Raw genomic sequence first — 24,779 nt, 5'->3', positions numbered from 1 at the left:
ATCAAGCTGTGCATGAAATTGTTGAATGTCTGTGTTTCATTTTTGGGGATAAATTGAAAAAGATACAATTTAGCTCAACCTCCTCATCGAATAGCTGATTATATCTATACAGTTGTCAGATGGCTTTGGGAGGCGGGTGCATAAAATGTATTGTTTGCTATGCGATGAATTTTAACACCATCGAGGTTTGCTTAAAATTTTGCAATTTTCTGTTTTTTATTTTCAAGAAACAAAAAAGAACTCTTTAAGAAAAATCTTTGAAAGCAGCATTGCTTCAATAAAGACATATCGCTGGAGATACCATGTCTAGACAAAGATGGTGATTTATATGCTACGGCAACCTGAAGGGTGAAGGATGTACGCATAAAATGTCAGAAAAACAGACACATCCAAAATGAAATGCGTGAAAATGCAAATTTGAAATGGGCGTCACTTCATTGTCGAATTTATGGTGTATTTAACGGTTTCATACTCCACATCACCCATACACTTGAAACAGCTTCGATGTGTGTGTTCGCCATAATACAAATAAAACAAATGATTTCCAAGTCAATCAATGCAATGATGTAGATATTGCAAAATGAAATGTGAAAAGTTTAACACAATTATTGATGTAAGTTCGAAATATGTCAGAAGTAATGCAATATACATGAAAAATTTTAACATCTACAAAATTTCGGGGTAAAATAATATACAACCCTCTTTAAAAACTGGAGAAGCAGGCAAGACCATTTAATTTTGATCCCGTGGAGTCCATGATGCCCTGAATGCTGCTAGCAAATCTTAAGGAAGCGTTACTTAATTCTGTTAATAAAATTCACAACCAATGACAATCGAATGTTGACATAACCATAGCTGTAGAGTCAAAACAGTTTTCCATCAGACAACTTTCCCATCGAAATAACAGTTGTAGAAACTAGTTCCGTTCGGACGAAATTCGTTTCAGGAGATTTTGAGTCGATCTAGCCATCTCCATCTGTATGTCGGACTGCCTGGTGTGCACTATTGAAGAGAGTATAGGATTTTATAGATCCAGTCCAGAAATAGGCAATATCGGTCTAAAGCTTCTTGTACATAAATATGGCACCCTCTACCCTGGTTTCAATACTACATATTCTATGGAGTCGTCGAACCACAATTTGAGATATATCAAACCGGATGACAAATTATTTTTGAGGTGGAAGTTTGTTTCGATTATAGAAGAGTTACTATTTTGACTCGAAATTCGTCTCAGAACCGTTGAAGTCCATTTAGCTATACATATATCCTGATCGCAGTAACAATAAGGTTTATACGTACCACTTCGAAATCAAAGGGTATATTAAGTTCGTCATTCCGTTCGTAACTCATCGAAATAAAAATTTTAGACCCCACGAAGTATATATATTCTTGATCAGCGTAAAATTCTAAGACGATTTAGCCCTGTCCGTATGTCTGTCCGCCTATTGTACAGTAAAATCGAATAAAGATAGGAAGCTAAAATTTTGAACAGATCTGCCTTTTATATGCAGGCAAGTCAAGCCTGCCCCCAAATAACGGTACCCCCCGATATTCGGTAGTTTGATGATTTAGGGCAGATTTTTCGAAGGAATTGTTTGAAAATTCACACAAGGAGTTCCTTGTGAGTACTTTCTCACCCGGAAGAGAATTATCTATATAGGTCCACGATATCGTATAGCCCCCAAATGACCGTACCCCCTCGATATTCGGTATTTCACATTTTTCAATGGAATTGTCTGAAAATTGTCATAAGAAGTACCTATTGAGTACTTTATCCTCTACAAGAGAATTGTCTATATGGGTCCCCGATATCATATATCCTCTATAGAATGGTTCCTCCCGATATTCGGTATTTTGATGATTTTAGGAACACTATTCACTGGAATTGTTTCAAATTTCGTGCTTGCAGCTCGTAATGAATACTACAACCTATTCATAAGACGCGAAATTAACATCCGATTTCATTTAGACTTGGCACATCTGAATATTTCTAACGAAACAGTATCAGTTATAAAGATGGTAGAGATCGGCCCATTCTTTCTGGTACCTCCCCCACAAAGGGTCAAAGATTTGAATAACCAACACTCGTATAAAATCTGAAACAAGCATCAGGTTCTCTTTAAATAGGTGGCGAAAAATGGCTCGTGAGCTGAACATATCGCAATTTTTTATTCGGCAAATATTGAAAACCGAGCTCAGGGTAAAGCCATTGAAATTCCAAAACGTGCAATAACATACACCGCAACGGAAAGAAAATAGACTCAAAAGAGCTAAAGAGTTGCTTCTCTTGACCGGAAGTGGTGAACTGCCGAATTTGGTTTTCTCCGATGAGAAAACATTCGTTCTTGACCAGTTTGTAAACAAACAAAATTATTGTGTTTACTTGCCAAAGAGGTCAGCTGAACTCAAGCGCCTGCCATGGTGGTGGTGTGGGCCACCATAACAGCCGATGGTCGCTCACCGCTCGTATTAATCGACCATGGCATCAGAATAAATGCCGAATATTATCGCGAAAATATTTTGGAGGGTGTATAAACAAACAAACGTAAACATTTTGTCCGCCGACCTTGGACATTCCAACAGGACTCAGCACCCTGGCACTCAGCACTCGCCACCCAAGAATGGTTACAAAATGAGGTTCCTCGCTTCATTTCCAGCGCACTACGGCCACCAATACCTCCGAATATCAATCCGTTGGACTATTGTGTCTGGAATATTTTGGAATGCAAATTTGGCACTAAAAAGTACCAAAATGTCATAAGCACTTACCCGGGAATGGTCCAAAATACCCCTGAGCAACATTCGGGCAGCGTATGACGGTTTCATTATCCATTTGAAGGACATAATTCGTGCCAAAGGTGACCAATTCGGTCAAAACTAAACTTATTCTAAAATTTAATCTTATTTGCGACATTTTTTGCTTTCATTCAATAAAATTAAAAAAAAATGTAAAAATTATGGCGTTTGACATTGTTGCAGTTTTTTTATCTCACCCTCTATATTTGAAATTTGAACCGATGTCTATAAAATTTAGCAGAGGTATTTCTTTGCTGTATCTGATGGTTGGCAACAAGTATCGTTGTTGTGGAGAGTATTTTGCGGGTGTGAGGGAGTAAAATAAAAAATCTGATGAAATAAATATGTATGAGACCTATTTTTCTTCCAAGCTAAATTCGTTCGTATGTGCCTTGGGTCTCTCTTTACCATTTGGTGCACAATAAACTTGAAATTGAGGGGGGTATCCAAATCTGAACGGATCTCAATAAAATTTGGCAAAATATTTCTGAAGTGTATTTGATATATTTTTCAGAATATCGTTGTTACGGTGGGGGACAAATTTAAAAAATCCGATGAAAAATATATATAGGAGGTTTAGCTATTTCTGCACAGATTTCCACCAATTATCTCCAATTTCAATTTCATCTTGATCAAACAATAAATGTGTCCTGCACTTTATTTACAAGAATACATGGACAGACGGACGGACGGACATGCATAAATCAACTCAGAATGTGATTCTCTGCAGATCATCAAAAGGAACCATCGTTCTAACTTGCTTCCTTCTTTATATTACAAACAAATGCACAAAGACATAGTACCCCGACCACAGTGTGGTTTAAGGTCATGTCGGTTTTTTTTTTTTATTGTTCCTATATAAGGACAAACCCCGATCTCAAAAATTTTATACGATTAAGTCATATTTTCCATTTAATTTCGCCTAATATTTGGATTTCTTATTATGTAGAAACACTCCTGATTTAGTACTAGTAATAATTTTTATACCCTACTCCACATAGTGGTAAGGGTATTATGTCTTTGTGCATTTGTTTGTAACATGGAGAAGAAAGCGAGATAGACCCATAGGTACTTCTGAGGATCTCCATAGAATCACATTCTGAGTTGATTTATGCATGTCAGTCCGTCTGTCCTTCCGTCCATCCGTCTGTCCATGTATTCTTGTGAACAAAATGCAGGTCGCATTTACTATCCGATTGAGATGAAATTTTCCAAACAACATTTGTTTGGCCCAAGGGCGAACCCTATTGAAATTGGAGATAATCGGTAAAGAATTTAGATATAGCTCCCATATATATCTTCGTCCGATTTGCATTTTATTGTGCACCAAACGTGTAATATCAGCTCGAATAGTACGGAATTTACCATATACAACCAAATTAGGCCTGAAACTAAGTATGACAAATTTGATCGAAATCGGTTCAGATATAGCTATAGCTCCCATATATATTGTTCGTCCGATTTGTTATTTTGGTCCTCCGCAGCCGTAATATGCACTCTGTAACAACAATATTTCGGGAAATATATCAAATGCAGCTCAGAAATATATTTACTAAAGTTTATCGTGATCGGTTCAGATTTGGATATAGCTCCCATATATAACTTCGTTCGATTTACCTTTTATTGTGCACCAAACGTCTAATATATGTCAAAATGGGATGGAATTAGGCACTTACGACCGAATTGAGTCTAGAAGCTAGTATGTCAAATGTGGTAAAGATCGGTTCAGATATAGCTATAGCTCCCATATATAATGTTTAGCCGTAATATGCGCCCTGTAACAACGATATTCAGGGAAAAATATCAAATACAGCTCAGAAACATCTTTGTCAAATTTTATTTGAGAACGGTTCCGATTTGTCTATAGCTCCCATATATATCTTTATCCGATTTCAAATTAATTGTGCACCAAATGGGCAATACAAGTCCGAATTTAAAAGATACAAATGCTTCGGCATATTTAGTCCTTTGAACATTAAATTATAATTATAATCATGATTGAATTTTCCCATAAAAAACTTTAAATTGTTATGCGGAGCTCTACTAAATTAGCAAAGTGGTGTACGGTATCATAAAGTCGGGCCGCCCGACTTTAAGACTTTCTTTACTGGTTTACCTTGTATAGTGTTCAAGAGTAAGTTTCTGCCCCCTAAAAATTTGGTCAAAGTGGGAATAGTAAATAAATGAAAGTCCTTCAATGTCCAAGGGTCTTTAAAGCTTACATCTATGACATCAAACTTTCGTCTCAATTTGTCCAATGTCCAGAGACCTCCAACAATTATACAACTATATTTATATATCAAATTATAATCCTTCAGTTCTTGGAACCACCCAAAACCCACATTATCTGTCGTCATAAATCTTGATCAACTTCCCCATCTCTTATTGGTCTTGTGCCTTAACCGCAATGCAATTGTAATTCAATTCCCTTGGATCATAGAGTGTTAACCAGTCAACTCCACTCCTGCCTACCATTGAATTACGTAGAATTAATTAAGTGCATTGGTATTAAGATCGCTCAATGAGGTTTGAATTTGCACAAAACCTGCTGGCGCCCTCATTAAATACAAGTTCAGTTTCTTCCATTGTTTACATCGAAGAAGATTAAGCCTCTTCATTATATTCTACGTGTTTTATCATTTCACTTCCTGTTCCTGTCCGTGTTCTTGTTGTTGGTGTTCGTGTTGTTGTTGGATTATTGGTTTTCACATATTGCAGGAGTATTGAAGCCATCATGAAATATGTCTGCAAAACAGAAAGTAATTGACGTTGAAAGCTTGACAAACAAAACGATTGACAAGGTAATGATAGGAGATGCTTCGCCCATTCAGCCACACATACTTACATATAGTGTGAGATAAAAAAAACTGCAACAAATTCAAAGTCCATTATTTTTACATTATTTTTTTTTTTTTTAAGTTTATTAAATGAAAGCAAAAAATGTCGGAAATAGCATCATATTTTAGAATAAGTTTAGATTTGTTCGAATTGGTCACCTTTGGCACAAATTATGGCCTTCAAACTCCCAATGAATCCGCCACACGCTGGCCGAATGTTGCTCTGCGGTATTTTGGCCCATTCCCGGCTAAACGCTTACTTGAGATGATCGACACTCTGATATTTTTTAGTGCCAACCTTGCGTCCCAAAATACTCCTAACACAATAGTCCAACGGATTGGCATCCGGAGATTTTGGTGGCCATTGTGCGCTGGAAATAAAGCGAGGAACCTAAGTTTGTAACCATTCTTGGGTGGCGCGTGCTGAGTGCGATGGTGCAAGGTCCAAGGTCTGTGGCCAAAATGTTTGCGTGCCCAAGGCTTTAATACACCCTGCAGAACTTTTTCGCGATAATATTTGGCATTTATTCTGATGCTACGGTCGATTAATACGAGCGGAGAGCGACCATCCGCTGTTATGGCGGCCCACACCATCACCATGGCCGGCGCTTGAGTTCTGGTGGCCAACCGAAGTTGCACATTTTCTCATCGGAGAAATCAAATTCGGCAGTTCACAACTTTCGGCCAAGCGAAGCAACTCTTTAGCTTTTTTTGAGTCTATTTTCTTTCTGTTGCGGTGTAAGTTTTTGTACTTTTTATACCCTCCACCATACTATGGAGGGTATATTAATTTTGTCATTCCGTTTATAACTCCTCGAAATACTCATGTCAGACCCAACAAAGTATATATATTCTTGATCAGCGTAAAATTCAAAGTCGATTTAGCGATGTCCGTCTGTCTGTCTGTTCGTCTGTCTGTCCGTCTGTCTGTCTGTTGTAATCACACTATCTTTCGAACGAATTGAGATAGAACGCTAAAATTTTGCACACGTGTTTATTTTTCGAGTAAGCGGGTTAAGTTCGGAAATTGGCCATGTAGGTCTACGTATTCATATAGCCCCCATATAATGGTACCTCGCGATATTCGGTATTTTGATGATTTTAGCGACATTATTCACCGGAGTTGTTTCAAATTACGTATTTGAAGTTCCAAATGAATACTACAGCCTAACACAGAAAATTGTCTGTTCAGGTCTACGTCTTCGTATAGCCGCCATATAACGGTACCTCCCGATATTCGATATATTTATGATTATAGCGACATTATTTACCGGAATTGTTTCACATTTGATATTTCAAGTTCCAAGGGGATATTACAGCCCAGGACAGAAAAATTACTGGTCCACGTCTTGGCAGGTCCACGTCTTCGTATAGCCCCCCTATAACTGTACCTCCCAATATTCGGTATTTTGATGATTTTAGCGTCATTATTCGCCGGAATTGTTTCAAATTTGGAATTTGAAGTTCGTCATGGATACTACAGGCTATGACAGAAAATTGTCTGAGCAGGTCCACGTCTTCGTATAGCCCCCATATAACGGTACCTCCCTATATTCGATATTTTTATGATTTTAGCGACATTATTCACCGGAATTGTTTCAAATTTGGTATTTGTAGTTCGTAATGGATAGTACAGCCTATGACAGAAAATTGTCTGTGCAGGTCCACCTCTTCGTATAGGTCCCATATATCAGTACCTTCCTATATTCGGTATTTTGACGAGTTTAGGTACAATACCCACCGATATTGTTTGAGATATCGTATTTAAATTCATAATGGATGCTACAGCCTCTGACAGAAAATTTTCTGGCTGGTCCAGGCCTTGACACAGCTACGATATAACGGTACCTCCCTATGTACCATATTTTTATGATTTTAGCTACATTATTCACCGTATATTGCAAGTTATCGAATTTGAATATGGTAATGACTTATGACAAACAATGCCTTTGTAGGTCCACGTCGTATAGACCCCAATAAAACGGCTATGTTCGGTATTTTCAAAATTTAAACAGAATTTTTTAAGAATTTTATTTTTTGAAAATTTCCAAATTCATTCCACATGGTGGAGGACATTCATAGTTCGGTCCGGCCGAACTTACTGTTTTTTAACTTGTTTGAATTTAAATGGCTTTACCCCGAGCTCATTTTTCAATATTTGCCAAATGGAATATTGCGATATGTTCAGCTCACGAGCCATTTTTCGGCCACTTCGACGCGGGTTTCGATCAAGTCGCTTCTTTACTTTTCGAACCATTTCTTCTGATGTTGCTGTTTTCTTCCGTCTAGTATCACGGTAGCGATGTAACGAGCGATGGTACGCGACACAAAAGATTTTTTCGCATTTAAATGCTGGAGTGCTCTAACGATAGCCACTTGTGGTTTCCCAGCCAAATATAAAGAAATCACACTATCACGCTTGAAATCCATCACGAATAACATTCTTCTGGAAAATTCTCACCTCTCTCTCTTTTGTGCGCTGATAAATAATATAATGACCTGTTACTGGAATAATTTTAACAGCTGTCGGACGAGTGGTTTAGAAATGACAGCAGTCTGAAGTTGGTTGCAGTTTTTTTCATCTCACCCTGTATGTGGAATAAATTACCAATTATTTTAAAAATTTAATTAAAGGGAAGAAAATATTTGTGAATGTTAAAAAATCGATAATGAGAAGGAGATTTTAAGGATTTTTTTTTGGGGGGGAAATTTTGTGCGAAAAAAGTGGCTTTACATTTCTTCGATGGAATAATGATTGCTCCCCTCTATCATAGGAAACGCAAATCAAATGCTATGGAATTTTGCTACCCAATTCCATCCCATTGAGATTGCTACCACCCTCCCCCCCCCTCTCCGGAATTCTGCGAATCTCCCATTCATGAAAAACCAAGTAATTCATTCAAGTGTTTATTTAATTCAATAAATTCTATCCTTGTTTCAAGTATATCCTTAATATGTTTGTTAAATTAATAAGTAGCACTTGTACTATTATTATCCCTATTATGAAATATCAAAAATCATCACATAATCACAGTTATCTTATCCCACATACCAATACACACACACATGCATATGCATATGTAGGTCAAACAAAGTTGATGCAATTATTTATATATCTCCACACATACATACATATACATATGAATTGCATTAATTAAGCATTTTTCGTTATTAACATATTATCCAATTTAGATGCCATTAATTATTCATCGATGGCCTGGAGTTGTTAATTTAAGACAATCAATGCCCGATCTCAAAGGCACGAGGCATTATTGACAAATGAGCTTAACTAATTTTAGGTAATAATTTAATGTATGGTAATTAGGAATAGATAATTGTTGTGTGTTGAGTGCAAAAAGGTCAGTCAGTGGTATTGCGTGGCAATGTGGCATAATATTTAATTGAGTTAATTAAAAATATCAACAATGAAAACCGTAGACACTAAGGTAGGTCGATATCATCTAAAGGAAATTTGATACATTGAACAAAATTCGGTTAGGGGAGGGGGGTTTATCTTGGCATGAAATAGATAAGGGTGGCCTTAAAATGCTTTAAAATTCAATCGAAAATGGGGTTACAGCACAAGTTTAAGTATCATATCTAGCTATTTCTTAATTTAAACCTTTCACATACAAAATCGGAAATATTTAAATCACCAAGGATTTCTGGGCAGGAAGTCTAAAAACTTTTATGGAAAAGTTAATAATTTTTAGCTAGAAGACACTTGAAAATTCTTAAAAACCAATGGTTTTAATCAAGAATATTCGGATACTAGGCAAAAGTGCCTTAAGTTCGGCCAGGACAAACCACCACTATATATATCATACATGAAATAATGAAAAGAGTAGAATATATTAGCTTAGAATGTCAATCCGTTTTAATAAAAAAAAAACAAGTAAAAAAGCAGTTCGACCGAGTCAAACTTAAAAAAAAAAAAACCGTCGAAAAACACCGCTCAAACGAAACCCGTTATATGGGGGGGGGGGGGGGGGCTATACGAAGACGTGGTCCTGCATAAGTAATTTATGTCATAGGCTATAGTAACGTTTCCGAATTTTAATATACGAAATACGCACAAGGAACTGCTTGTGTAGAATTTCGGACAATTCCATTGAAAAAGTGTGGAAGGTGCCGTTATGTGGGGGATATACGGTATCGTGGACCGATATAGCCCATCTTCGAACTTGACCTGCCTGCAGACAAAAGACAGATCTGTGCAAAATTTTAGCTTCCTATCTTAATTGGTTTTGACTGTAGCGTGATTAGAACAGACAGACAGACAGACAGCATGACGAACTTAATATACCCTCCATACTATGTATGGTAGGGTATAAATATCTCATATATAAAAACATCCCATAGCGAAACCCATGTTATAATCTAATTCGGTTGGTAAATGTGGCAGAAACCTTCAAAATACCGAAAATCTGAATCTCTCAAGAAGAACAGACGAAACCTTCAAAATAACGAAAATTAGTAGGTGCGATTATATGGGGGTCGTGCCAATTAGTGGACCTGTAAGAAATATTTTTTGCTAACAGAAGACAGACCTACCAAGAACCTTAAATGTAAAGTTTTAGCTTACTTGTTTGAAAATTGTGGGGCTATACCTAAAATTAACCCATTTTCAATTCCAAACAGCCTGCATAAATCTAAACGTTTATGCCAAATTTGCAGCAGATTATGAAAGCCTGATTGGGCCAAAAATGATGTAAGACCTCGAAATAATTGGTTCCTATATAAGAAAGTATATTCAGATCTTCCCATCTCGCCGAGCTGTCCATGTTAATTTGTAATCTCGTTACAGGTCGCAATTATGGTCCTATCCCCACGAACTTGTGCATGGAGGTGGGGTTATGGTCAAAATAGAAACCTATTGCCTTTGGAGATGATAAAAAAAAATAAAAAAATTCTCCGATTTTGCAGTTGCTCTAGAGTCTTTCATTAAACCGCGAATATTTTCAATCTCGCCAAAATCACAAATAGACGAAAAGGTCAATTCTGAACGTTACGTAGATGCCGATAGTAAATATATCGGATATATATAGCGAAATATATATAATGTGTATTATATCTCAAGAATGGCTGGACCGATTTTGACAAATTTGGAACTGGGGTTAATATATACAGCATGCAATTATCGTCCGATCCTCACGAAAATTCTCATAAGGGCAGGGTTTGGCTCAGAAGGGATAGGCCTATGGTTTTTAAAGATGTCCGCAATATATTTGGGGGTTGAAATGGACCAACAATTAAAAATGTTCGTGATTTTGCAGCCGTTGTAATGATCACAAATAGAAACCAAAGGACACGAAATCCCGCAGGAACATAGAATTTAGGACAGCGGGTAGAATGGACCACTTGTATGAAAAATACCAACATTTCCCTTCTGCCGAAACCCTATAAATAACTTACAGGCGAAATCCAAAATACTTAAAAGGCGAAATTCTGGCCTTGATATACTGATTTCGTTGAGATGTATTGGCAATTATCGTAAACAAGCAAATCGTATCGATGAGTCTAATTTTGGAGATACAGAGGGGCCTCTTGCATTTGGATATGACCGCAAAATATTTAGAAGTTCAAATGAACTAAAAACAGAACAATTTTCCTGATCACACAATTGAAATCAATCGACCGGGCATTTTGCCTGAAAAGAGAGTTAAGGACAGCGAAGAAGTCTAGCTTTTTGGATGACCATTGGATTATATTTACCTGTAAAATGGACCACAACAACTAACAGCACGACCGAGGGCGTAAATATTGGGCAAATGTTCGTAGTCAAAAATATAAAGGTAATATTCGAGCAGGACTATAAGACATAATTTCAATATCGAAATATTCCAAAATGGATTTGGACATAAGAGGACTTCTACCATATTGTAGTGTTATAGGGTATCATATGGTCGGTCCCACATGACTATAGTATTTGCTTTTTTGTTTTAAAAATATTATTTGACAACTTAAAAAGTATCAGTCGGGTCTGCGGACCTCACCCTCAGCCATTGTTCGACAATTTAAATATATTTTGACTTCTATTATGACTCTTCATATTGTTGACCCTCTATGGAGAAGGTTCCGAAGGAATGGGCCAATATTGTCAATTTCGTATCGGACCTAATTAAGTATGGTATAAATATTGCGAAGTACCAGGTTTCGACTATAACTTTCTTCACTTTAGATATGTGATAATTATTAGAAAATGTTAAAGTGTGCGTGAGGTACCATGTATAGTTGACCAAAGTATTCCATTTTCACACTTCATCTAATACAGATAAAAATATTGGTATCGGCAAAATTACAAAAAAAAATCGAACATATATATCCAATTTTATGCGAAATCATAAATTCAATGTTCATCTCAGTTTTCTGGTTTAGAGAATTATGTGGATAAGCAAGTATTGAAAATTGTAACCCTTTGTGGGTGAAGTACCAGAAGGGGTTCGCAGATATATATCACCTGCACAATAGATACTGTATTAGCAAAAATGTTTGTATGTGTGAAATTTGAGGAGAATTGGTGGCTCATTTCACTTTGTTTGAGCCTTTGAGGGGGAGGTACCAGAAGGAATGGACCGATATATCTCATATTCACAACAAATCATTTATTAGTCAAAATAATGGGATGAGTGAAATGTAAAAAGAACCTGATGCTTATTACAGATTCTATAACCGTTTTGGTTATTCAATAATTTGACCCTTTGTGGGGGAGGTACCAGAAGGAATGGTCCGCTTTCCACCGTTTTTATAAAAGATCCTGTGATATTCAGATGTGCCAAGTTTAAATGGAATCGGTTGTTATTTTCGCGCTTTATGAGCTTAATGGATATTCAAAATACCAGAAGGAGTGGATCGATATATTTCATCTTAACACCAGAGCTTAGGTTTATAAAAATATTGGGATGTGTGGTGAAATTTTAAGACAATCGGACTTTTACATCACATTTTATAAGAGATTGGATTATTCAAAAATGTTACACTTTGTGGGGGAGGCACTTGATGGAGTGGACCGATATTATTTATTTTTGCACGACCTAGAACTGACGCAAATATTATGATATACAAAGTTGGAGCAAAATCGGATTATTGCTTCTCTCTCTGTCAGAAAATAATTTTTCTGAAAATTTCGACCAGAACAAGTAGACTGATGTACTTCATCTCGGTACCAGACCTTGGGTTAATGAAATTGTTGCGATATGTGAAATTTGAAGAGAATCGGCCTCTTACATTGCATTTTATAAGAGTTGTTAATATTCAAAATTTTGACGCTTTGTGTCCATTTTCATAGCTGACCTAGCACTGACACAAATATTAGGATTTGCAAAGTTGGAGCAATATCGGATTATCCTTTCTCTTTTTGAGCAAAAATTATATATTTTCAAAAAAAAAAATCGATCTTTTGTGGGGTAGGTACCAGAAGGAGTTGACCGATATTTCCCATCTCCGAACTCGAAGCAAGTTTCACAAAAATATTACGATGTACAAAGTTTGGACCAAATCGGATACTCCCTTCGAGAGCTATCGTGCGCACCAGCCAGACAGACGGACGGACGGACGGACATCGCTAGATCGACTCCAAATGTTCTGAAACGGATTTGGTCCACAGAGACCTAGGGTCTAAAACCGTTATTTCGACTGGGCACGTTTTGGCCGTATTAATTGATATAAGACCTTTGCAGCCACATTTTTGATGGTATACAAATATAAGCCGAAGAATTGCAATGCTGGATGGAGGGACAGACTGGGATATATTATCTCTGTAAAAATATGGATCCATAAAATAAGTATTTTCGGATTTTAGAACAGTGTTGGCTTGTTTGTTCGGGACACCATAGTATTTTGTTGTTGCAAAATTGTCAGGCTTAATCCCTTTATTGTTGTTTTTATAAAAACAATGTTTGTTTATTAGTGGAGAACGATGGTAATGTTTACCAGGAGGTATTTCAGCGAATAACTAGGTTTCGGAAAGAGGCACTAATCTTCATCAATTCCCTTGTTTTTTTTTTTTGTCTGGGATATTTTCCCCAGAAGTTATTTTAAAAATAACTTTTATGACAAAAAAAAAACATTTTTTTACCCAAGTGACGAGATCGTAAGCTCAATAGAAGAGGATTTTGCAATTGTTTGCTACAGAAAATTTTAATACCTAAAGGACTTATATTGAAATCTTTAACCAATAAAAAAATTAAACCGAATTTCAGTTATCATGTAAAAACTTTCAAGATACCTAAAATCAGGCTGTACCTGTATGTTGCGGTGCATGGCAGCTATAGCATAATATGGGCTGATATAACATATCTTCGAACTTTGTTAAGCTCAGACGAGATATGATATGGACCAAATATTTGAAACCTATGTTAACTTTATGGAATATTGATTGATTACTAAAGCTAAACCAGCTTCAATTTATGTGTACTTAAGACTTTCAAAAATTTATATGGAAAATTTAGAACCCGTGTAGCCTGCAATACATTTCCTACGATGCAATACTGCAGAAATTTCGAAATACGTTGATTTGAAGGCAATTCAAATTTGAGACGATAATTCCTTTTGCGTATGTCCTCAACTGAGCCCAAATATTTTCCTTAACTTGAATTTACAAAAACTCTGATTACCTTTGTACTTCGTTTTCAAATCATCACTCGAAAATTTGATTAATGACTTTCTGTATATTTAAGTAGACTTAGCGTCTTTGTATTATATCTGTCAATACGTTTTCTCCTCCTTTTAACTAAATATATTTTATACCTAAGTATGACGAGACATGAATTTACGAAATTTGCAATGATATCATGAAAATTTCATGTCTATGGAGAAGTTAAATCACGAGTGGTAGCAAATACTTCACAAAATTCAATGTTACATAGATAAAATTTTGGCAAAAAAAAAAAAAATTGAAAAATAATTACATCCTTCATTACACATATGTCTCAAGTGACTGCTTTGGATTAAAAACAAATACGACAATTATGATTGCTCGCATTTCCCCCTCACATAATCAGACCCTTCAAATCTCCAGTTTTTACGAGATTCTTAAGAAAAATATTTATTTATAAAAAATGAAAAATATATGACATCATTCAACATAACTTATGGTATTTTACCCCATATCGGGTGGGGCGGCGATTCACATGAAGCGAAGATATGACTTGAAAGAAATAAACAAAGGGAGAAACACTCCTAAGGCTAAAAATATTCATGATGGATATTTAAAAATGTCTAAATATTTATTTTGTTTTTGCGAAACTGTGTGGAAGGGAAATATTAAATCGAGTGGGCGAGTTAAAGATATGCACACGTGTTTGGCTGCGGAGTCTTCTTCTTAAGTACTAAGTCCTTTTTTTTTGTGGCTATTGACGTCATTTAACGATAAGTTGTGGGGACACGTTGGTTTTTCTACAAGGTATTTCAGAGAAATTGAAAGGGTTGAATGGAAAGGCGACTTCCGTGAGATTCAAATTCAAATTCAAAAATAGGTCAAAAATATTATGGAAATAAATACAAATTCATAAATATTAAATTCGTTTTTCAAGAATAAGAAATTCCAGAATAGGAGAACTATGAAATATATTCCTTTTGGAAGGAGCTTTCATTTATCACAGAAAAATATGTTAAAGGAAAAGATTGGATATAATCTCGATTCTTGATGGTTTTTAATCTAAAAAATAAATTCAAGAAAAAATATATTCTGCAATAGGTTTTCTCTTTACAAAATACCTTTAGAAAGTTTTATATTTATGTAACTCCTATATATATCTTCAAATCCAATTTAGATGTAATCTATCTGTCGGTCTAATATTGCAAATGCTAACTTAAACCCTTTGAACCTTGCTAAATTTAAGGATATTATTTTAAAACGATTTCTATACCCTCAGCAATATGGCTAGGAGGGTATATATCATTTGATACGGCCAAAACGTGCCTCAATGAGATAACGGGTTTAGACAATAGGTCTCTGTAGACCAAATCCATTTCAGAATATTTGGAGTCGATCTGGCTGGTGCGCACGATAACTCTCGAAAGGAGTATTCGATTTGGTCGCGACTTGGTACGTCGTAATATAATTATCAAACTTAGATCGAGTTCAAAGATGGTTAGAATCCGTTCACTCCTTCCCCACAAAAGTTCGAAATTTTCAAAAAAAAAAAAATTTTTTACTGCAGGGAAAAGGATCATCCGATTTTGCTAATATTTCCATCAGTGCGATAATAGACAATATCGGTCCACTTCATCAGGTACCTCCCCACAAAGGGTCAACATTTTTAATAATTACAACTCTTATTAAAAGTGATGTGAGAGTCCGATTGTCTTCAAATTTTGCACATCTCAATAATTTTATTAACCCAAGGTCTGGTGTGAAAATAAAATTTATCGGTCCACTTCCTCTGGTGCCTCCCACACAAAATGAAATTTTCAAAGAAGAAAGACAAACGATAATCCGATTTTGCTCCAACTTTGCATATCCTAATATTTGCATTAGCGCTAGGTCAGGTGCGAAAATGGACAATATCGGTCCACTCCATCAAGTACCTCTCCCACAAATGGTCCAAAATTTGAATAATTACAACTCTTATAAAATGCGATGAACGAGTCCGATTGCATTCAAATTTCACAAATCCCAATACTTTTATTAACTCAAGTTCTGGTATGAAGATAGGATATATTAGTCCACTCCTTCTGGTACCTCTCTCACAAAAAGTCGAAATTTTCAAAAAAAAAAAAAAAAAATCTGCACAGAAATAGAAGTGATAAAACCATTTGTTTTAACTTTGCAAATCCTAATATTAGCGTCAGTTCTAGGTCATATGCAAGAATTGATAATATCGGTTCACTCCATCAAGTACCTACCCCAAAAAAGGCCAACATTTGCAATAATTGCAGCTTTTATAAAATGTAATGTAAGTGTCAATTGTCTTCAAATTTCACACATCCCAATATTTTTATTAACCCAAGGTCTGGTGTGAAGAATGAATGTATCTATACCTGGTACAGCCCCCACAAAGGGTCAAAATTTTGAATATCCAAAAAGCTGATAAAACGCAATATTAACATCCGCTTCCATTCAGATTTGGCAAATCTCAATATTTTACCAACACAGGAGCTGTTATAAAGATGGTAGAGATCGGAACATTTTTTCTTGTACCTCCCCCACAAAGGGTCAAAGTTTCGAATAACCAAAAGGATTATAAAATACGAATTAAGCATCCGGTTCTCTTCATATTTCACACATCCTATTATTTCTACAATTTTAAGATCTGTTGTGAAGATGGGATACATCAATCCACTCCTTCTGGTACATACCCCCACAAAGGCTCAAAATTTTGAATACCCATGAAGCTCATAAAAAGCGAAATTATCATCCGATTCCATTCCAGACTTGGTACATCTCAATATTTCCATCAGCACAAGAGCTGTTATATAGATGATAGAATTTGGACCATTCCTTCTGATACCTCCCCCGCAAAGTTTTGAATAACCAAAACGGTTAAAAAATACGAATTAAGCATCCGGTTCTCTTCATATTTTAAACATTCTATTATTTCTACTAACACAAGATCTGCAGTGAAGATGGTATATATCGGTCCACTCCTTTTGGTACCTCCCCCGCAAAAGTGTCAACATTTTGAACAAAACGCGAAATTAATATCCGATTCCACTCGGACTTGGTACATCTCAATATTTCCATCAGATCAAGATCTCTTATAAAGATGGTAGAGATCGGACCATTTATTCTAGTATCTCCCCCACATGGGGTTTAAGGATTTGGAAAACAAAAGGCTCAAAGAAAGCGATACAAGCATTCAACTCTCTTCAAATTTCACACGTACAAACATTTTTGCTAACACAAAATCTGCTGGGAAGATGATATATATCTGCCTTCTGGTACCTCACCCACAAAGGGTCACAATTTACAATACTTTTTCTGTCATATCTTGCGAAACAAGTCAGTGATTCTTTACAACTTCCGATATTTAAATATTTCTCTCAACCAGAAATCTGAGATGAATATGGAATTTATCATTTCGCATAGAATAGGATATAAATATTCTATTTTCTTGTGGTTTTGCCCATTCTTATATTTTATCTGCGTTAAATGAAGAGTAAAAATGGATTACTAATGGTCGAATAAATCTACCTTATACACATTTTAACATTTTCTAAAAATTATCTATGTATATTATCATATAAAGTAAAGAAAGTAACCAATATAGTCCAAACCCGACACGTCGCAATATTTATATCATATTTATTTAGGTTCGATACGAAATGGACAATATTGGTCCATTCTTTCGGAACATTATCCATAGAGGGTCAACAATTTTGATAATCATAGCAGAAGTCTGTATTTAAATAATCGAACATTGGCTGAGGGTACACATCTGTCGGCAAAACCGACTGAAACCTGTTAAATCTAACATTGAACCTTAAATTTATATCTCCAATGTCCACGATTTTCAGTCAATCCAAAAACACATTCCATTTTTTTTTTTATTTTTCTAATTCCCATACTCCATTCAATATATTGCTTTTGAAATAACAATTACTGTAAACTCGTTTCCCTACATGTATATGTGCGTTTGTTGTTTACAACTGGAACAAAATCGAATAACAGTAACAGTTACAACAACAAATCTAGTATAATCGTAAACAAGCTTACACACATATACAGATATGAATATGTGCTGTGCATGTATGCTGCGAACAAGTATAAACATTTGCTCACTTTATTTTCCATGGTTTGTTATTGACTTTTTTTTAGCTTTTGAATTTTTGTATCCAACATTGAGTGAATTTTCCCAGTAATCTCTAACGAGTAGGGGGAAGGTGGAGAGTTTTGATAGCGATATGAAAATGTTGCAAAACATAACACATTTAAATGTATTTTCAACAACAACATATTGAAATGTTATACGAAATACAGGAATTGAACATTTTCAATCTTTTTTAGTAATTTAAGGAAACTTTTGGTGTCCGTAGAAATAGAGATATCTTAACATATTATTCAGTACCACTCCACTGATCAATCTATAAGAGTAGTAAAGTACATGACTGACTGACCGAAAAATAACGCCCAGTTAAAACGGCTGAAGTTACTATCTTAAAATTGTGTACGAGGGTCAGTTTTAGAGTGTTGGCCTGTTATAAGGCTGTATTTTTATACCATCCACCATAGTATGGAGGGTATATTAAGTTTGTCATTCCGTTTGTAGCAGTTTGAAATATACATTTTAGACCCCACAAAGTATATATATTCTTGATCAGCATAAAATTCTATGTCGATATAGCGATGTCCGTCCGTCCGTGGAAATCACTCTAGCTTCCGAAAGAAATGAAGTAAATTTATAAAATTTTACTCAGCAGGTATAGCCCCCATATAACGGTACCTCCGGATATTCGGTATTTTTTTTTATTTCAGCAACATTATTCACCGGAATTGTTTCAATATAGTTTTTAAAGTTCGCAATGGATTCCACAGCTTAAGATAGAAAATTGTCTGTGCAGGTCCACGTCTTCGTATAGCCCCCATATAACGGTACCTCCCGAAATCGGTACTTTGGTGATTTTAGTGACATTATTCACCAGAATTCTTTCAAGTTTGGTATTTGATGTTCGTAGTGGATGCTACAGCCTATGACAGAAAATTGTCTGTGCAGGTTATCGTCTTCGTATAGCCCCCATATAACGGTACCTCCCTATGTTCTGTATTTTGACGATTTTAGGTACAATACACACCAACATTGTTTGAGATGTCGTTTTTGAAGTTCGTAATGGATACTACAGCCTGTGACAGAAAATTGCCTATGCAGGTGCAGGTCTTCGTATAGCTCCGATATAACGGTACATCTCTATATACGGTATTTTCATGAATTCAGCAACATTATTCACCGTTTATTTCAAGTTTCGAACTTGAATATGGTATTGGCTTATGACAAACAATGCCTGTGTTGGTCCATGTCGTATCGAACCCAATATAACGGCTATAATCGGTATTTTTGAGATTTTAATAGAATTTTTAAACGGATTTCAATTTTTAAAAATTTCAAAATTCGTTCCAAATGGTATTGGAGGGTATTCAAAGGTCGAACTTTTTTTTTTTTTTTTTGGAAATTCGTAAAAGAAACGATACGTACTAAAATGCACTATAAATTGAATATTTTGTGTTGGACAAACGGATTGAGCAAATTTTAAGTTTTCGAGCTTTAACGTTACGAAAAGTTCTAAAAATATAAAAAACTTCTAGTAAGGTTACATTTGGTATTATGCGAACGGATAGAGCTAAAAAATGGAAATTTGAAATGAGAATCAAATTTGGAAAGTAAGTTTGATATATGGTGGTGGTTTTGGAAAACTGTACTAAATGTGCAAATTGTACTAAATGCTACATAATATGGAACAGTTTGGTTTAGGGAGAACGGATGAAACTGGAAATTTCAAATTTTGTATTGGGGTTGGTGATAGGTTTTCGAATAAGAACGAAAAGTACTGAATAGTACCTAATTTGGTACAATTTTGTATTGGGTGTTTAAAATAAGAAAATAGAGTTCAGGGCTGGCCTAACCAATTTGAATGGCAATCGGACTATATTTAGCGGCTAAAATAAACCATAACTTTTATGCCAAAGAATACGAAAGTTTACACTAAACCGCGAATATTTTTTATCCCTGCCAAATCACAAATACAGGTCACTTCTGACCATTAAAGTGTTGATCATAGCCAAGCTATCGGATATGTAGCAAAATATATAACATATGTAAAATAAATATATCGTAGTTATTCTGCTTATAAGTCAAGAACCGCTGGACAGATTTTTACATTTCTCATCAATTCGGATTGGTATTTTGCTTGAAAAAAAAACAACATCTGAGAAAATCGCTTAAAAATTTGCCAACAAAAAAGTGAATACTTTTTGTTACATTTTTTTTCAATTTTCCCAAATTTTTAATAGCATGCGATTTTTATACCCTACAACACATAGTGGTAAGTTTAATTTGTCTTTGTGCATTTGTTTGTAACATGGAGGCTGAAGCGAGATAGACCCATAGTTACTTTTGAGGAACTCCATAAAATCACTTTCTGATTTGATTTGTGCATGCCAGTCCGTCTGTCTGTCCATGTATTCTTGTGAACAAAATGCAGGTCGCATTTATTATCCGATTGAGATGAAATTTTCCAAACAACATTTGTTTGGCCCAAGGACGAACCCTATTGAAATGGGAGATAATCGGTAAAAATTTAGATATAGCTCCCATATATATGTTCGTCCGATTTGCCTTTTATTGTGCACCAAACGTGTAATATCACCCCGAATAGTTTGGAATTTTGCACATACAACCAAATTAGGCCTGAAAATAAGTATACAAATTTGATCGAAATCGGTTCAGATATAGCTATAGCTATAGGTCCCATATATATATGTTTCATCCGATTTGTCATTTTTCTCCTCCGCAGCCGTAATATGCACTCTGTAACAACAATATATGGGAAATATATAAAATGCAGCTCAGAAATACCTTTGCTAAATTTTATCGAGATCGGTTCAGACATCGTCCGATGTACCTTTTATTGTGCATCAAACGTCTAATATTTGCCCAAATGGGATGAAATTTGGCATTTACGACCGAATTGAGTCTAGAAGCTAGTATGCCAAATTTGGTGAAGATCGGTTTAAATATAGCTTTAGCTCCCATATATATTGTTCATCCGATTGGTTATATTTGTTACCCACAGCCGTAACATGCACTTCGTAACAGCGATATTCAGGGAAATATATAAAATACAGTTCAGAAATATATTTCCCAAATATTATCGAGATCGGTTCCGATTAATTTGGAATAGGATAAAGATATATATGGGAGCTATAATATATATCTTTAACCGATTTCAAATTAATTGTGCACCAAATTGGCAATACAAGTCCGATTTTAAAAGATGCTTCGGCCTATTTAGTCTTTTGAACTTTATGTAATAATTATCATCATAGCATGTATGATTGAATTCTCCCATAAAAACTGTTAATTGTTATGTGGAGCTCTACTAAATTAGCAAAGTGGTGTAGGGTATCACAAAGTCGGGTCCGCCCGACTTTAGGACTTTCTTTATTGTTTTTTTTTTGATTCGTTTGTGTAAATTTCCTTGCTTTAATAATACAAAACTTCAATTTCGTTTTAGATTCCGTTTCATTTTCGTGAAAATTCCGCAATAAATTCTCAAATTAATTCCAAACTCAAACTCAATTTGCAGCATTAAAAATAAAGTTTCACTAAAACAACTTCACAATATCCACATTCTTGTTTGGAATTAATTAAATATCTGCAATATATTCTTCTTTTTGTTATCACTTTGACAAACTTATCAATTGTCTTGCTTCCACTCGCAGGGAAGTACAAATAGACAGACAGACAAACAAACAACCAGCGGAGTCCTGGCATAATGACCCCTTTTTCCGCTCTATTATAATATTTTCAATGAGTTTTTCAATATTGTTGGATATTTGCTATTGCTCTTGTTGTTGGCTGTGGCACTCCAATGGTAATTAATAAAAATTGGCTTAATGAGTCGAATGTACCAACGAACGTGCGTACAGCGCAACATACATACAAACTCTATGGATTCTTATGAAACTGACAGCAAACATTTCAATAGAGTGGAGTGGAGGAATCCTGTCATGAACCGATGAAGACTGACTGACTGACTGAGGAGAATCAGTCAGCAGACAACGATAACTGGAGCAGCGCACTGCATATTACCATAAACATCAGCATCAACATCTACTTCATTGCCAGGATAATGGCGTACGCAGCATGGAATACTTATGGTAGAAGACAACGCCTTTGGCATGGCTGCCCTCCGTTTTCTGTGATATGTTTGTGGAGCACAATGGGCTGGAAGAGCTGACTTTTGGTGGCGAGGATAAAAATAAACTTTGAATGGCCAAATAAGAATTTTCACATTAACGCATATTTAAAATATCGAAATATTTCCTTTGGCTAATAATTGAAATGTTATCTTCTCACAACCCATTGTTCCACTTGTTTTCGATTATTGGCCATAAAGACACATCATCGTCATCATCACCCACATCATCATCATCATCGTCATTACTACTTCAATTCGTAACCATTGATGTCGAAAATGTAATGAAACAAGTTTTCGTTTCAATGGAGACTTGCACGTTTTTAATAGCCACCCCAAACTGGCAGGAGCAAGCAACAACAACAACACCACCAGCAGCAACAGCTTCAATAGACATGTTAACCATCATCAGCAGAAAAATACGGGTTAATTGCACTTCTACGGCAGCTGCTGCTGCCATTGTTTTTGTTGATGCTGCTGTTGTTTGTGGAAAAGCACTCATCTCATTCAAGCAATGTTTTCTCTCTCTCTCCGAAGGCAAAAGAACTAAAATTAAGTACTAATTTTAAGTAACAAGAATTTGACGACGACGATGACGATACCGACAACAACAACAATGATGGTGGTTAGGAAAGGCCACCATCAAATGCTACCCCAAGATGCATTGTGCGTCGCAGTTGGGTGAATCCTTTTGATTTCATTGCAACGGGGAAATTCAAACGAAATTGCATAACAATAACCCAAGTGGAGGAATAACGAGAAGAGAATTGTTAATGAGTGTTGCACAATGGCATTCGCAGTGTTTGTCCTGTGAAGTGCAATAATAACACTGGGCAACAAAATTGAACTCATAGGCTTGGGGTAGAACATTACTTTGGGATGAAAGTTCTTGGGAGCATATTACGATTAGAAATTCTGGCATAGGGCAAGGTGATTTTTATACCCTATAATACTATGTGTTGGTGGTATATAAGTAGGCTTGGGTTAAAAATTATGTAACACCCTGATATATTGGTCCTGAACATAGGAAACTATATATGGATCTTCCTACCTCACCGAGCTGAGCCGATTCAGCTATGTATGTCCATGTTTATTTGTAATCACGCTACGGGTCGCAATTATGACCCGACCCTCAGTAAATTAGGGTCAGCATTGAAGTCTATAGTTTTTGGAAATCATCGCAGAATTTAACATGGGGCTAGGTTTTGGGCGGTTAATCGGACAATATTTAGCGGATAAAATAAACCATATATTTTGTGTCAAAAAATACGAACATTTCCTATAAACCGCGAATATTTTTTAAACCGGCTGGAATGTCCAAGGTCTGCGGCCAAAACAAAGCTTTAATACACCCTCCAGAATATTTTCGCGATAATATTCGGCCTTTATTCTGATTCCACGGTATATTAATACGAGCGGAGAACGATCATCGGCTGATATGGCGGCCCACACCATCACCATGGCCGGCGCTTGAATTGTGGTGGCCAACCGAAGGTGCACACTTTCAGCTGACTTCTACGGCAAGTGAATTTGTTTGTTTACAAACTGCTTGACAACGAATGTTTTCTCATCGGGGCGGAGAAAACCAAATTCGGCAGTTCACCACTTTCGGCCAAGCGAAGCAACTCTTTAGCTCTTTTGAGTCGATTTTCTTTCTATTGTGGTGTAATTTCTAGCACTTTTTGGAATTTCAATGGCCATTTTTCGGCCACTGCGACGCGGATTTCGATCAAGTCGCTTCATTACTTTTCGAACTATTTCTGCTGATGTTGCTGTAATCTTCTGTCCACTTCCATGAAGTAGGACTACGCTACCAGTATCATCATAACGAGCGATGATAGGATACCCCAAAGATTTATTCACATTTAAATGCTGGAGTGCTCCAACGATAGCCACTTGTGGTTTTCCAGCCAAATATAAAGAAATCACACTATCGCGCTTGAATTCCATCACGAATAACTTTTTTTCTGGAAAATTCTCACCAAAATGCTTTTGTACGCTTGTAAACAATATAATGAGCTGTCACTGGAATAATTTTGACAGCTGTCGGACGAGTGGCTTAGTAATGAGAGCAGTCTGAAGTTGGTTGCAGTTTTTTCATATCACCCTGTATATCACATTCATAACAGATCTTGTGTCACCAAAAATGTTTCGAAGACAGTTGGGTAGTTATTTAGCTTTCTCTCTCTGGGTAGTTAATTTTTCTTCTCTCTCTCTCTCTCGTTTTGTTTTTCAAAATCTTGAACCCAATATAGAGATGGTACGAGGAGAAATGGTTCGATCTGTACCATC

The sequence above is a fragment of the Musca domestica genome, unplaced genomic scaffold (assembly GCF_030504385.1).
Source record: "Musca domestica strain aabys unplaced genomic scaffold, Musca_domestica.polishedcontigs.V.1.1 26, whole genome shotgun sequence".
Lineage (NCBI taxonomy): Eukaryota > Metazoa > Arthropoda > Insecta > Diptera > Muscidae > Musca > Musca domestica.
The sequence above is the reverse complement of the archived record's forward strand: the minus strand, read 5'-3'. Positions refer to the sequence as shown.